The sequence below is a fragment of the Columba livia genome, chromosome 1 (genome assembly GCF_036013475.1).
Source record: "Columba livia isolate bColLiv1 breed racing homer chromosome 1, bColLiv1.pat.W.v2, whole genome shotgun sequence".
Taxonomy (NCBI): domain Eukaryota; kingdom Metazoa; phylum Chordata; class Aves; order Columbiformes; family Columbidae; genus Columba; species Columba livia.
The window spans coordinates 148,792,781-148,807,874 of NC_088602.1; the positions used below are offsets into that span (position 1 = coordinate 148,792,781).

Consider the following 15,094-nt stretch of genomic DNA (forward strand, 5'->3'; position numbering starts at 1 on the left):
TCCTGGAACCCCTTTAAATAATCTCTTACCCTGTTTCCCCCAAAATAAGACCTACCACAAAAATAAGACCTAGCATGATTTTTCAGGATTTTTGAGGATGGTCAAAATATAAGCCCTACTCCAAAAATAAGCCTTAGTTATTGTTCATTAAAAAAGTCAATTTAAATAGTGTCCAGGAAGCTGTGCATGTAAAAAAGTAATAAGTTTTGGAGAAAAAAATAATATAACACCCTGTCATATTTTCAGGGAAACAGGGTGGGTGTCAGGAGAGACAACAGACTCATCTAGAGGAGATGAAGATAGTAGATTCAAAGCACTGTAGTTTATTAGGTTGCACTTACCTTTAGATATCCTTGCAGTCCAATTTCAATGGAGCTGAAAGAGATGGGTAACAGATTGTAAGGCTGTGATCACACTGAGAACGCTGACCTGTACAATCTACCACTGAGTTTGCCTCCCTATGGAAGAGACAAGGGCTAATAAGATCTGTTGGCATACATAACAGTGAACCCTGAGCCCATGGAACTGAATACGAGTGTCTTGAGAATCTCAAATGTAAAAAAGGACCTTTTAGCAATTCTGAGGGACTGCAAAGGAGTCAGCTTTAGTGATGTTGTTGTGCGTATTGAAATGTTTGTTCCTCACTCAAAGAGTTCAAGGAGGAGTCAGAAAACAGGAAGTCAAATGGTAGTGATGGAGGTCACAGTGCTAATGAAGACTTATGCAGCATGTAGGAACAACAGTCAAATAATCTCTTTGCTTATGGTAAAAAGAGTGAATAAAATCTGATTCTGGCAAAAGAACTATTTTTTCTGATCCTGTAAAATGAGTATGTGTCACCAGAGGAATAATTGCCAGTGGGTGAAAGAATTTGGAGGCCTGTCTCTGAATGACAATGGGTCTCTGTGTAGTCATGGGGTGACTAAAGGGTCTATGCAGTTGGATTAACAGCTCTCAGAAGATACAATTTTTATTTCAGTGGTTCAATACCAGAGGCTTCCTAGTGTTCCTTATGATTGTGTATCACCACAGGAGCCCACTGCCATTTATCTGGGTTGAGCCATGATGCAAACATACATCTGAATCTCTTCAGGAACAACGTCGCTACAGCTGCACTAGCAAATAAAACACCACAGGGACTACTCTCTGGCCTTTAGAACAAGTGGCATGTTTTCAAGAGCAAACTTGTGACCCCATTGCGACACTCTATACCTACCCAAAACAAGGGGTCTTGTGCATATCATTTTCTAGAAACCGTACATGACCCTTACTATCCCCTGAACTACAGCTGAATACTACTTTGGAGAGTACTAGTTGGCATGCAGCAAACTGTTCAAAGATCTGTGCTATCAGCTAAACACTGTGGATTGTAAGAGGTGGCAGTCAAATCCTAAACCATGGCCCTTTACAGTATATTTCTATAGACATAGCCCATGGGACCACTAAGCTGTAGAAGTTAAAAAGCAAGGAAGAAACCATAGACATTTATTTGAAGGCTTTGGATTGAGTTATCTTCCTTGAATCCCCCCATGCACTCTATAGCACCAAAGGAAAACTACTCAGACATTAATGAGAAAAAAGACCTTCCAAGTATGGAGTCCTTGCCCTCTGAATTGTCCTACTGGTGTCTGAAGTTGTCCTTGCAGATTTTCAGTTAAAATCAAGAAACCATGCTCAAGGGCTTTTCTAGCTGAGCAAGTGAAGGACTTGGAGGTAGCAGAAACTCCAAAATAAGGGATTCTTTCTGACAACAAGGAATTGTCTTCCTAACAATGAGGATCCTTCTTGAGGCTTGCCCTCAACACATGTGATGGGAGGTGGAAGTATGAAGATCTTGTCATGAAAAAGCCATGTGGGATAGAGGACTAAACTGTTCTGAGGCAGAGATCTAAAAGGCTATTGGAAGCCACGTGGCTTAACTCAAACTGAAGATCTCCTCTTTTCCCTGTTTGCCAAGAGGGAAGTTCTTGGCAACAAAAAAAGTCCAGGAAAACAAAGAAAATTGCTAAGTAACTAATGAACAAACTAACAAGCAAAATGACAGAAAAAAGATCACAGGGCCAAAAATATTGCAGCCTGTGATGAGAGCAGATCTAGAGCTGAAGCCAAAGACAGTTGAAGCAAACCAAGAAGGAAGAAGCTTACACCACTATTCATGACCTCAGTGCAGAGCACAAATAGAAATAAGGCATATATAGGCTGCTTGGGCGCTCCAAAGGCAAAAAGTACCCTGGCTTGAGAACACAGGGCACTTTGTCATCCCACAGTAGATACATACATGGACCAACACTGGAAGGAGCAATATGGTATTTTTCTATAATAGGGAAAGACTGAGTTCTCACTATAAGTGTAAAACAGAATGCAACCTTGAATATGGCCTCACAGTGGCTCCACCATAATTGCTAGTTCCCTGCTGTGTTCCCTATACAGCAGGTCTAGTACTGACATCTGGTACTAATTTAGGGCTCATCTGCTCTACAAAAACAAACATATTGTGGGGCCTCGTTACAGCATGCTTGTCCCTCAACTTGGATAAACCACGTTCCATCTTGTAAAGTAGATGTGACATAACTTTTTGCATTTTGGCCCTGAACCATGCTACAGATGTTGCAATGTTCAAGAGCCTGAAGTGGCTTAAACTGCAGTGCTGGGGATCTACTCCAAAGCAGCAAAAATTCCAGCTCCACAAAGAGAGTGACATTAACCCCTTCCCCCCTGCTCCATGAGACTGCTGCCATCTTGTTAAATATGCCAATCAGCATGAATCTAAAATGAAGTAGCTTAATTTGTCCATGTTTTATGCTGTGGTTATTTGATATCAGTTTTATGGAAAGTTATTTTGACCCTGGTCATAGTCACATTTGCCATTTATATGTGAAAGACTATACACAGAATTCTCAGGCAAGAGAGACATAGATACGGAGATCTTTCTCCATTTGTTCACGCAGCCAGATATATACATTCCTTTGGATTTAAACACAAAAAAATGAGATTTAGGGTTGCATCAAATGGACAAAATTTCATACAGAGTACCTGAGGTGCACTCACTTGCCTTAGCAAAAGATTTATCTCAAATGCATTTTTTGAGTACCAGAAAATTAATTAAGATTTTATTCTAGGATATTTCAGTGTGTACATCCCCACTTACTGCTCCAGGGGCTGCATGCTGACAAAGCTGCTCCAGTTCCAGCTATTGCAGAAACTTCTCACGCTCTGCATGCTGTTCATTCTCATGTGGCATTCTCTTTCACTTTTTTGCTCCAGCTACTGTTTCTCTTGCCAATAAAGATTAACATAACCTTCAAGAAAATCTGGCAGAAGGTCACGGTCATTTCAGGGAGAAGTAAACAGTGAGAAAAGCACAGAACAGGATTACTAGAAGAGTGTAAGAACTCTGCCCACCATGTATAGGTCATGCTGTTTAGCAAAAATATATTGGTATTTAACTCAGTCAAAACTTACATAAACCCTGTTAGACATCTGAGAAGTTGCATGGGGCTGGAATTCAGGACTGCATTGGACCTTGAAAATATTCACAACCTACAGTGTCTTGCTCAACATTGATTATTTTTCCATTACTTGGGGGGTAAGCAGCAGAAGAAATAATTTGCAAATATTTGGAATGTTTCTATTTGTAATTTTAAAATCAATACATATATCTTGTTATTCTCCACAGGGTCTTTCTTTGCCTCTTATGTAACTGGTAAAACAGATTTTATTTTTCCTTTAAGAAAAAAGAAGTTGATCATATCAGTCCAGGACTTTTTCTAAAAAACCTGGAGGCAGTGAGGTTTCCATATACCAGGGCCAAAATACAGATGTTTGGCCTAAAATTAGTTTTATTATTTTTATTTTGGATTTTGGAAAAACAAGCACACAGGTCTTCACAAAAGAACACAAGTACATGTGTTCTCTCTATTACACTGGAAGAAAATGTAGCAACTGTAAAGGACAAAATGAGCAGGCCTGCTTTCTCTAAGCAGAGCTCTCAGAAATGGAAAAACCAAGCAGGCAGAAAACAAGTGTAACGAAGGGACTCTGACCCCGCAAGAATGTCCATTTTTTCCAAATGAACCAAATGGTCTAATAAAGGATATTACTTTCCCTATGAATCTTGCCTTACAGAAAACAAAGGCATTATGCTTTCAAAATGCTTCCACAACAAGGAGCTGAACCAGGCTATAGAGCAGTCAGGGCTGCAAACAGGGAGAGACCAAAGGTGGAGTTTAAGTGGTATATCATCATGAGAGGAAAATGCTGAATATGCAGCTTAGTGAAATCCTCCTGTTTGGATCTTTCATGGACAATTGCAGGAATGTATCATTGATTTTCATGCATACCTCTTGAGGTGTGCCATCTTCATCTGGTGTTCAAATTTTGCTGACAATTCTTGGCACGGGATGGGATTGACTTAAATGATGAATAAAAGCTAGATAATACAGACACTGTGAAGTATAAATAGAGGAGTTAGCAGCAGAGTTTCTATCAGAATTAGCAGAGTAGTGTTTATAAGCTTTGCTGTATACATGTGGTTTTGCTATAGCAACAAAGATTAACAGTCATCATTTTCTATGACCAACATCAAATCTAGTATTTTCTGTATCCTGCCTTGTGAAGAGAAATGATTTAGCTTCCACATGAGGTTCAGTCTGGTAGCCAAAATGGGGAAGAAGTCCAAGATACCGAAGTTCATGTACTGTGCATATATGGTATTTCCCAGTGGGCAGCTAGATCAGTAATACAGCAGATCTTCCAGTCTTCTAATGACAAGTACCTAAGTCAAGTGAGAAAATACAAAGATTGCTCTGTTCTCAATGCCAATTTTAAGAGTTTCTAGTGTTTACTGTCTAAGCTGGAAGTATCGAATGACTACCTGATACTGAGTAAGACTTCAGAAAAGCACAGCCTGTGAGAACTAATCTATTAAAAATCAGAGACACGACGTTCAGCTCAAACCAAGGTACTCATAAATGCCCCAGAAGTGTCTTGAGCATGTGTCTTAGATGTAATCCACAACACACCACAGATGGCAGGATGACTTCTCCCATCCAACAGGAAACACTAAAGGCAATTCAAAAGCTTTGAAGCTGAGAATATTTTTTTTTTTTCAGGTGATTTTCAGCCACTAGCAACATTCATTAACCAGGGAGCTGAGAAAAGCTGAAAAAAGCTAACCCAGCTGATGCTTTAGGAATGTTAAGCTGGTTAAGCTATTTTTCAAGTAAGATTAAAAAGCAGGCAGAAGATAATGGGTTCAATAGTAGGAGTGGAAAGTGAAGTAAGGGAAGATTTTAGTTCAATAAAACAGAAAGTTAACCTCTAAGGAAATTAAAGATCATATGGTTTATGGCCTCCACCTCAGCAAAATATGTACCAGTCTTCTAGTTGACAGATGAAGCAGCCATGAAGATTTAATCTACTCAAACTACATGAAAGGAAAGAATCATAGTGGCAAAATAAGACATACATATCCAAGAACACAAGCCAACTAAAAGCATCATATTTTATGACAAACCAAAAAGCAAATAAGTATGCTGAGATATATTATACATGCTGTTGTGCAGAGCCTGCGGAGTTTAAAAGAAAAGTTAGAAGTGGTCATGTAGGAGAAAAGACATTACATTACTAGTAATGGAGAAACTTGATGGGTATGTCCTATGGGTTATGGAGGATTGCATTTCATGTCTAATGTGTTCCATAAAAGCTACAGTGGAAAACCAGGTCACATGGTGGGGATATTTTGCATCCAATATCCTGTTACATGATTAGAGAGTCATAGATGACTGAGTGGACTCCCCAGTGTCTGTGGTTGAAGTACTAATTAGTTAAACAAAATCAAAATAAGAGGTATCTGTAATGGACTACCACACTTCACAAACATATAGGACAAGCTTCCCCTCAAAAAGTCTGATTATTAAGAACAGAAAGGAATATTCTGTTACCATAAGTGTCTTTCATCTGCAGATCATTTTCTCAGTCTACACAGCCAGTAATACAACTTCAGAAATTTCTAATAATAGATTTTTTTCTTAACACAGAAGTCCTGCACGGGATATCAAGTAACTCAGTAATGTCTATTATCAATTACTCACCATAACGGATGTCATTATGATAAACAAGGAAAAGTTAATGACTTTTATAAAAATTGAAAAATTGAAAAATTACCTAATAAGATGAAGTTTGATTTATGTAATGCAAACGGGATATGTCACCAACCTAAAATATCTCTTGTTGGATCTTTTAAAACCTGCAGTTTTTAGAACTTAGAGGAACAGCTGAAATCAGAGTTGGGAACATGCATTTAATTGAAGAAGTGCTAAAACAACTGGGAATTTTTCAGGAACATCTTGCCAGATGCCAAGAAGACAAGATTCCTCAGATTTAAAAAGAGATACTAGAGCTAAGTTCCTATATACATACACAAGCATATAGTACATGTGCATAAGTACATGCATGTGCAGTTGTGAATGGAGAGGAAATTACAAACCAATTAAATGAGAATGATTCTAAACTACAAATAGAAATAAGTGCGTAATGAAGTCAGTATGTCGAATGAATGAGTGATCATAAATCAACAGATTTTAAATAGTAAGGCACTTAAGAATCATTCCAGAAGCAATACATTCTGTGAACTAATTATATGTCAATAACTAGATTCGGACAGCAAGATGGTGAAGTCTGGTCAAGGAAAAGCAGAAATGTTCACTGTATATTCCAGTGGCATTTGGAATGAATCAAGTTGTCTATCTACTGCTTAAGGTATTACTGATAGATCCAAAAATTAGCCATGAGTAACAAAGGAGGATGTAAGATAGTCTCTGTGACAATTAAACATTTACAAGACCACAGACTCAGATATCTTAGGTTCAGGAGTTTTAACTAAATTAGCTGAGGAAATCTCTGATATAATATTTACTAATATAATTTTCTGGCAAACATTGAAGAGCACTAGATAAATTCCAGAAGACTGGAAAATAGTCAATATAGTCATAGAGACAATCTTGTAGTAAATCTTCATCATCCTGAACAAATAAGTGGAATTTACTAAGGCACAATACTGACTACTTTGAAGGTCATCTGAGATACAAAATGTGAACATCAGACACCTGAATAGTGGCACTAAAGAAATTAAGAACAACCCAGAAAGAATCTCATTGATATAGTGTTACAAAGACAAGCAAAATAATCACATGACCTTTACAATGATGGTGATGAAAATAGCTTTATCTACAACAAACAAACACACAAACAAAACCCCACAAACAAACAAACAAAAACCACAACAACAAAAAAAAGACATTTACATCTTTGTATTATGCAGAGTTGATTAAAATTAATTCCAATTTGAAAAAAGAAAATTAGACTCTTTCAGAAAGAAATTGTGACTCCAATAATTATATAATATAAGCATAGATATTCATCATTAATTAATACAATAAACTGTCCTATTTCTTTCCACCATTGCCTCTTAGAAAATTTAATGGTAAATTTCAATCTCCTAAGCAACTTCCATCTGAAAGGGAAGACAAAAACTGACAGTAAATCAGATCAAACAACAGGTCTTGGGGACAGACAGAAAAGTAACTTATGTACATCTACATTGGAGTTCTAGTATGGCATCTGAAACAAGTGTCCCACTCATCCCTGCTAAACAGGTATTGGTTCAGATTGTGGAGCCAAGTCAGAAATACTGGTCCAGGTGACCACCCACCAATGCACAACTGCTGGTGAGGAGACTGGATTACAGTAAAGTCTTCCAGATTGAATCAACCACACACGCAGTAATAAAATTCTGTTGAGATCTAGTACTCTGAAACACTTTTCATACAACACAAAATGACAAAATACGTCTGAGCCATCATGTGGCTATTGTACACCAGCCCTCAAGACTCTGCAACTGCATTTCTTCATCTATCCAACATTTCTCCTGACTTAAAATCCCTTCTTTTTTTTTTTTTTTAATCTGACCTTGCTATTTTCATTTCTCTATTCACAATCTTTTCATTACCTTCTCTTTCCCTCCTGCCACATTTTTAAATGCTGATTTCCCTAATGGCAAGGGGAAGTTTCTCAGAAGATCCTTCAAGGTGTCACCAAAGCCTCCAAGGACATGACACCTGTCCACCTGCACTGGGAGAGACCCAGATGTCTCTCCTGCAGCAGGACAAACCAGCAGAAGCATCGTGGCTAACTCTACAACTGCTACTGGGTCTGAGAGAACTGGAGATCAATGCTCAAAACCTTGCTTTGAGCAGGAGGTTGAACTGGATAACCTTCTGCGGTCCCCACAAACCAAATTTATCCTATGACTTTTTACTTCCCTGCAGGGACTTTAATGCCTTTGCACAAAATTCAATTAGAGCTGTGAGAGTCATCTTGTATTCAGCAACTAGACAAGTCAGAAGCCACTCCTCACCCTATATGAATGGCTTTTTTCTGTCTCAGTGACTGAAAAGGTCACACACAGAACATGCCATGTTAATGCAGTGCTCAAGATGTCTATCCAAAGAGAACTACCCTTCCTAAACACAGAAGGGTGTGAGCTTTAGAACCTGCTGCTCATATAAGGAAGGGCTATAGGCAACAGAGAACTGTGTTGTATCTTCACATGGAATCAAAGACTAACAGATTTGCTTTCCTTTCTGTCTCAGACTCCACTGCTGAAGAAGAACTCCTATTGGTAGTCCCATCTCCCTGGTGCCTTACCTCCTCAGTGGTGCAAAGAGTCCAACAAGTTTAACTGTGGGTGCTGAGAATGGTGGAAATAAGAGATAGGACCAGCAGGCCCTACAGCAGTTCTTGGGTCACCTAGAGAACAGATGGCAGCACACTTGCCCATAGACTTGAGAACAGGAAGGTCTGGAGAAATTGTGTAGGCAGTGGCTCCTGTGACACTTTCAGTCTCCAATACCCTACAATGTATGAATCAGCTGCAGGAGTCACCGGAGTAGAAAGGTCAGCTGAACTGTGACATTGGATCTCTGTCCCTCAAAAATGAATGCTATACATCCTCAGTACTCAGAAACACCCCTTAGGCATCCAAATTGGCCCAGGGGAACAAGGCATGTCAGCAGGCTTCACACAGCAGCGCATCTGCTGGGGCATTTCCAGTCCTCCCAATAATCATAATAGAATCATAGAATTGTTTAGGTTGGAAAAGACCTTTAAGATCAAGTCCAAGCTTTTACCTAGCACTGCCAAACCCACTACTAAATCACGTCCCTAAGCACCATGGGTGTGTAAGAACTACTACAAGGGCATTTTGGGAGTATTTTTAATCTTTAGCGAGACATGCTATATTCTGAAGGAATTTCTGAGTGGTGGGCATATTACCTCCCTCACTTCCTTTTCTGTCTTTTTCCTGTTCATTCGCTCCCCGCAAAAAAATCTCATTCTCTCTTCATCTCCTGTCAAGCTATGGGTCATGTTGGCCCTCTCAGGGGATAAAAAATTGTTGTTGTTTGAACACTTTTGCTGACCCATTTCTGTTGAGCTGCAGGTGTTCCTCCCACATAGATGTTTGGCTGTTGCTTAAAGCTACATGCCTGAGCCATGGGCTGTTGAACTGTGGTCCCTCTCTGACTTTGCAGGAGAAAAGGCATGCAGAGAGCTTGGCTGCTGAATGCATTGTGAGTGGGAGGCTGGAGGTAGTTGCTGGGACTGGGGAGGTCCAGCTGGGAGGACCTTTAAGGCAGGGTATGCAAGCCATGGGGTGTTAATGGCCCATCATTAGGCTGGAAGAGTCTAGCAGCTCTAGGAATAGGTGTTTCAGCCAAAAGCATAAGCACAGAACAGATTAATCATTTCACTAAAGTACTGAAAAAAAAAAGGAAGGGAAGTTCTTACTGCAGTAGGGGCAAAAGGTCTCCTTTTTGAGGGTACCTTTTCACCCCACAGGGAGTAATCAGATGGCTCTGTGCAGCTACCTTTTATAAAGTCTTACCAAGTCATGCAAAACCAACACTAGCTTTACCCAACTTCCAAGCCTTCACAACATCTTTTCCCATGCTATGTGCCAGTGAAGTGAAGGGCAAGGAGGACCCTTCTCCTCCTCTCTTACTGTCTTGGTAAGAAAGCACGGCTTGGTGTGCTGCAGCTTTTCAACTCCTTCCCCCCCCACCCCACCAGTAAGCATGCAGGCAATTGTGCTTTTGTATTATCTTAGCTGTCCTGGGCTGAGCACCAGATTGGAATGTTCATTCTTTCAATGCCATCCATGAAATGAGAAACAGACAGACAGTGAAGGTCTAGTCTTTCAGATGGCTGTTTTTCAGGTTACATGAACCTTTCTAAGGCTTGTCCAAAGTGATATCTTGGAAATGTGGATAGTATACATGTTGGGTCCTCAGCACCAAGTGCTTTGCTTTGTTAATCTATATGTATAGCAATGCATACTTGATAAAACCGATAGTTTATGCAATCTTCAATCTACTAGCTTCTGTATGTGCTACACCCTCTACTTTCTATAACTGCAATCCAGAACAACTGTTTTTGTCTAGTTCTCATAGCAAGTAAAATAGGCATGCAAAATGCCTATTATATTATTTTTCTTCTGAAGGATGATTGTGAAACAATAGCTCCGAAAAGTATGGGTTGTTCTGTTCATTTTAAGAAACTGACACTGAAACCAGAAGATGATAATTTGAATGGCAGTATAAAAAATTATTTCTGTGTTATTTGTCAGGCACATCACAAAAATCTAGATTGCTTCTTCTTTGCTTACACAGAACCTGACGTTGTTTAATCTGTCCTTTCTAGCAGTCAAAATATTCAGCTTTTGTCCTACCATTTATTAACAACTGCCTCATCAGTGGAGCAAAGAAAAGTGTTTAGCATTCAACAGCACAGTTAAAAACATTATTGTAATATATACACACAGGTCTACTGGAAAAAGAACAAATATCTTAAATTTTGGCACAGCTTTGAAGTACTTCATTTTGCAACTTCAACACACTTGCTGTATTTTTTAGTGTAATTTCCTGAAATTTATCTTAAAGGCTAGGGGTCTGACCAACAGTAATCTATTGGTCATCATCAGAATCACAACTTTTAGAATGATGAAACAGTCCTTTACAACCTGAGCTAACACATTAAATGACAGGAGCAGAATCTCTAGATCACAGAATCATAGAATGGGTTGGATTGAAAAGGACCTTTAAAGATGATCTAGTCCAAACCCCCAGGGACATCTTTCACTATCAGTTTGATCAAAGATCCAGCCAGCCTGACCTTGAACACTTCCAATGGTGGGGCACCCACAACTTCTCTGGGCAACCTGCTCCAGTGTCTCATTACCCTCACTGTAAAAAAATTCTTCCTTATGTCCAACCTAAATCTGTTTAAAGGCATTTCCCCTTGTCTTATTACTGCAGACCTTGGAAAAAAGTCTCCCTCTACCTTTCTTATAAGTCTCCTTTATATACTGAAAGGATGCAATATGGTCTCCCTTCTCTTCTCCAGGCTGAACACCTCAAACTCTCTCAGCCTGTCCTCACAGCAGAGCTGTTCCAGCCCTCTGATCATTTCTGTGGCCTCCTCTGTATCCTTTCTAACAGGTCCATATCTTTCTAGTACAGGAGACCCAGATCTAGATGCAGTACACCAGGCAGAGTCCCTTAACCTGCTGGCTGTGTTTATTTTGATGCAGCTGAAAATACAACTGACTTCCTGAGCTGCAAGTGCACATTGCTGGCTCATGTCCAATTTTTCATCTACTAGTAGACTCAAGTCATTCTCCACAGGGCTGCTTTCAGTCTATTCATCTCCCAGTCTGTACTGATACTGAGGACTGTCCTGACCCAGGTGCTGGATCTTGCACTTGGTCTTGTTGAAGTTCGTGGGGTTCACACGGACCCACTCCTCAAGCCTGCCAAGTTCCTGTGGCAGACCTTTCCTTTAGCAAATCAACTGCATCACTCACCTTAGTGTCATCTACAAACTTGCTGAGGGTGCATCTTCTGTGTTGTTGATGAAGATATTGAATACTATTGGTCTCAGTATGGATCCTTGAGGGACACAATTTGTTACTGGTTTCCACTCGGACACTAAACCATTGAATGTAACTCTTTGGACATGGCCATACGGCCAGTTTCTTATCCATCTAACAGTTTATCCATTAAACCCATACCTCACCAACTGAGCAGCAAGAATGTTGTCGTGGACCATATCAAAAGCCTTACAGAGGTCAAGGTAGACGACATCTGCAGCTCCTACTTTGTCCACTGATGCAGTCATTCTATTGTAGAAGGCTTATCACCCTCTGTCTGAGACTGAAATTGATGAATCTCAAGAGATACAATCTGTTAAGGGTTTCCACACCTACTTAAGCGACAACACAGGAATGCAAAGACTAGAATGTATAAGACATTTGCTCTTGTATTTGTAGGCCTTTCTCTTCTGGTCTCCAGAGATTTCCCTACTCAGCAGAACTCTATGCTATCCCTGTGCTGCTCTTCTCTCTCCATACACTCCTAGCCTCCCCTCTTGTACATTTTTCTTCCCCTCTACCTTCTCCATGATGTTTCAGGAGCAAGAGCAAGACTATAGAGAAGAGAGATAGGCCGTGGATATGATTACAGCAGATAAGGGATGAAAATGCAGAGTTGCCTAAACTGCAATTGCCTAACCCAGGATCAGAAGCAGTGCAGGACAGCCCTATGTAGAGGCAATAGTAGCCATATTTGCCCTATGCAATTCAGATACAGCCAGTTATTTCAAGCTAACATGGATACCACTAGAATTTTGTATGGTGTAGACACTGTTCTTACAATGTCCTGGAAAAAACTGCATAAGGAATTGATTTGAATGATTTCCTCAATGCAACTGAAGATGTTTCAAACAGTTTTAATTGTCCATTGTCTCTCTGAACAGACAAAGCATGCCTAAAACATATGGAATGATCGTAAAATGCGTGTGAAATTTTGGTAACAAAACTGTACTGAGGATGTGTAAATTAAGGCTATTCAAAGAATTACAAGTTGGCAAAAACTGGACAAATTTTCAAGGGCAAGTAAATGATCAGTCCCTAAAACTCAAACAGTTCTTCTCACACATAAGTCTCTCCTCCGAAGTAAAGACTCATTATCATTGTCATGGCACCAAGTGTAAAACAATGTGTAGAACTTATTTTGAGAAACTGAAGCTTAAAAAGAACACATTCAGCCTCAGTCAGACCAGGAAATTCCAACTCAAGCATTTAATTTTAAGAAAATTATGTACTTATGTATCTTATAATTGAAAATGTCAGAATCTTCTTTCATATGATGGCTCTAAAATCTAAAGAACTTAAGCCCTCTGTACTTCCAATTTCTGTAGCACAGGAGTAAGTAACAATAATTTATTTGATGCTCTACAAAACACAATCATTTTCCCTTCCACATCTCGAATCACAGTGCAGAATTTATAATTGTATTGTTTGATCTTTGTTGAATCTCACTGTTCGTAGTATCTTGGGTATAAATTTGGGTCAAAGAGAATCACTGAGTTCAAAAGGATAGATAGTGTTTGTACATTCCGTGGCAGAAAAGAGTAATAAACGTGAAAGCAAGGTGAAATTAGAACGAAAGAAAAAATGGTCAGTTGAATTAAAATGACATGTACACGCCTAAGGGACAATACAGCAGATGAAAATATGAGAGATAAGACAGGAAGATAATTTAGTTTAGAGTATTTCACCTTTCTTCTGCAAATATCAAAGGAGTTTGATTTAAAAAAAAAAAAAAAAAGAGAAGGATTAGCTGATATTACCACTTTTATATCTATGCATGTTTTAATCAATTCATACCTGTTCAGAGACATATTTAAAACATCAGAGGCTCACATAATATACTTTAAAGTCCTATTCTCAATTGCAGTCTCCTACTCCCAACCTGTGTATTTGAGTCAAAGATCTTCACCAACACATAATTCATTATTTTACAAATTTTCTCTTTAAAACGACTCACCCCCAAATTACACAGAGAAATTTGCATCCAGATCACTCCATTTGAATCAGTTTAAATTAACAGCAACTAGAAAGAACCCATAAAAATATGAAAATAACACTATTTTTCACTAAAATTAGCAACTTAAATAATTATAAATAAGTCAAATAAATCAAATAAGCTTCTAGTGTTTTTTTAGTAAATGGAGCTATATCATACTCATAAATAACAGCATGAGAAGATTGCCAGTTAAAGTATACTGCAGAAAAAATATCTGAACATAGAAGCCTTGAAGCATGAAATCAGATTCCAGAGGGTGGATGCTTTTCTGACAATTAGTTTGAAACCTGAAATAATATTAGAAGAGTATTGCCAGTCTGAAGTCAGAATTCATACTTTCCCTTTAGTGTCTTACAGACAGGTGTTATGTTAAATACAGTGAAGCTCAATTGGTCTGCATCATATAAACATGTCTAGAGCATAAGCAAATGAACAATCTTCACCAAAAGTGACCAAAAGTCTGAATAACAGATATACTTGGTGTAGAAGTCCATTGCAAGGAAAAAAACCTTAAATTCTATGTCAAGGATCAAGCAGAATATTTTTTTTCCCCCAAAATTAGTTACTAAATAATTAATTTTGAAGACAGGAATCAACTTCTTAATTCTATATTATATCTAAACCAGAAACATTCTCTTTTAAGTGCAAAACATGCTTTAAACATTTACATGTAGAAGGTAATCAACATTGATTTGGACATCATGTGGTAATGATATTGCTAATTAGCATTTCAACTGAGAATTTTCAGTTAATATTCTAGTATGTATTTAAAGGTTTTCAATTCAGAAAATATGACAATATCCAGCCTTGACCCTCTATCAATATAGAGATAGAAATGGAGATTTTTAAAATAAGCTTGAGTGAAACTGGGTCTTAGCAACATAATATTAATAATCTAATATTAACTGTTTAGAAAATGAGAAACAAAGGTGTACATGTCTCTTAAGTATTACTTTTTAAGCTATATAATGGATATACAGTGACAGAACATACTGACAGAAATCTTTTTCAAAAAGTATCTAAAAATCTCACCAGTGCCAAGTGAAATCTACAACTTATCTTACATGCTTTTTTTCACATCAGTGCAATGACCTGGTCTAGTATATGGACTG

General features: G+C 38.6%; 1 long non-coding RNA gene across 1 annotated transcript in view; it reads right to left on the bottom strand.

The window, feature by feature from the left end:
- The window catches only part of LOC135575925 (uncharacterized), a 48,427-nt gene that overhangs the window by 20,614 nt on the left and 12,719 nt on the right, over positions 1–15,094 (bottom strand). Inside the window, exon 2 of the long non-coding RNA XR_010467377.1 lies at positions 342–375. This is a non-coding gene — a long non-coding RNA (uncharacterized LOC135575925). The remainder of the gene's footprint in view (positions 1–341; positions 376–15,094) is intronic.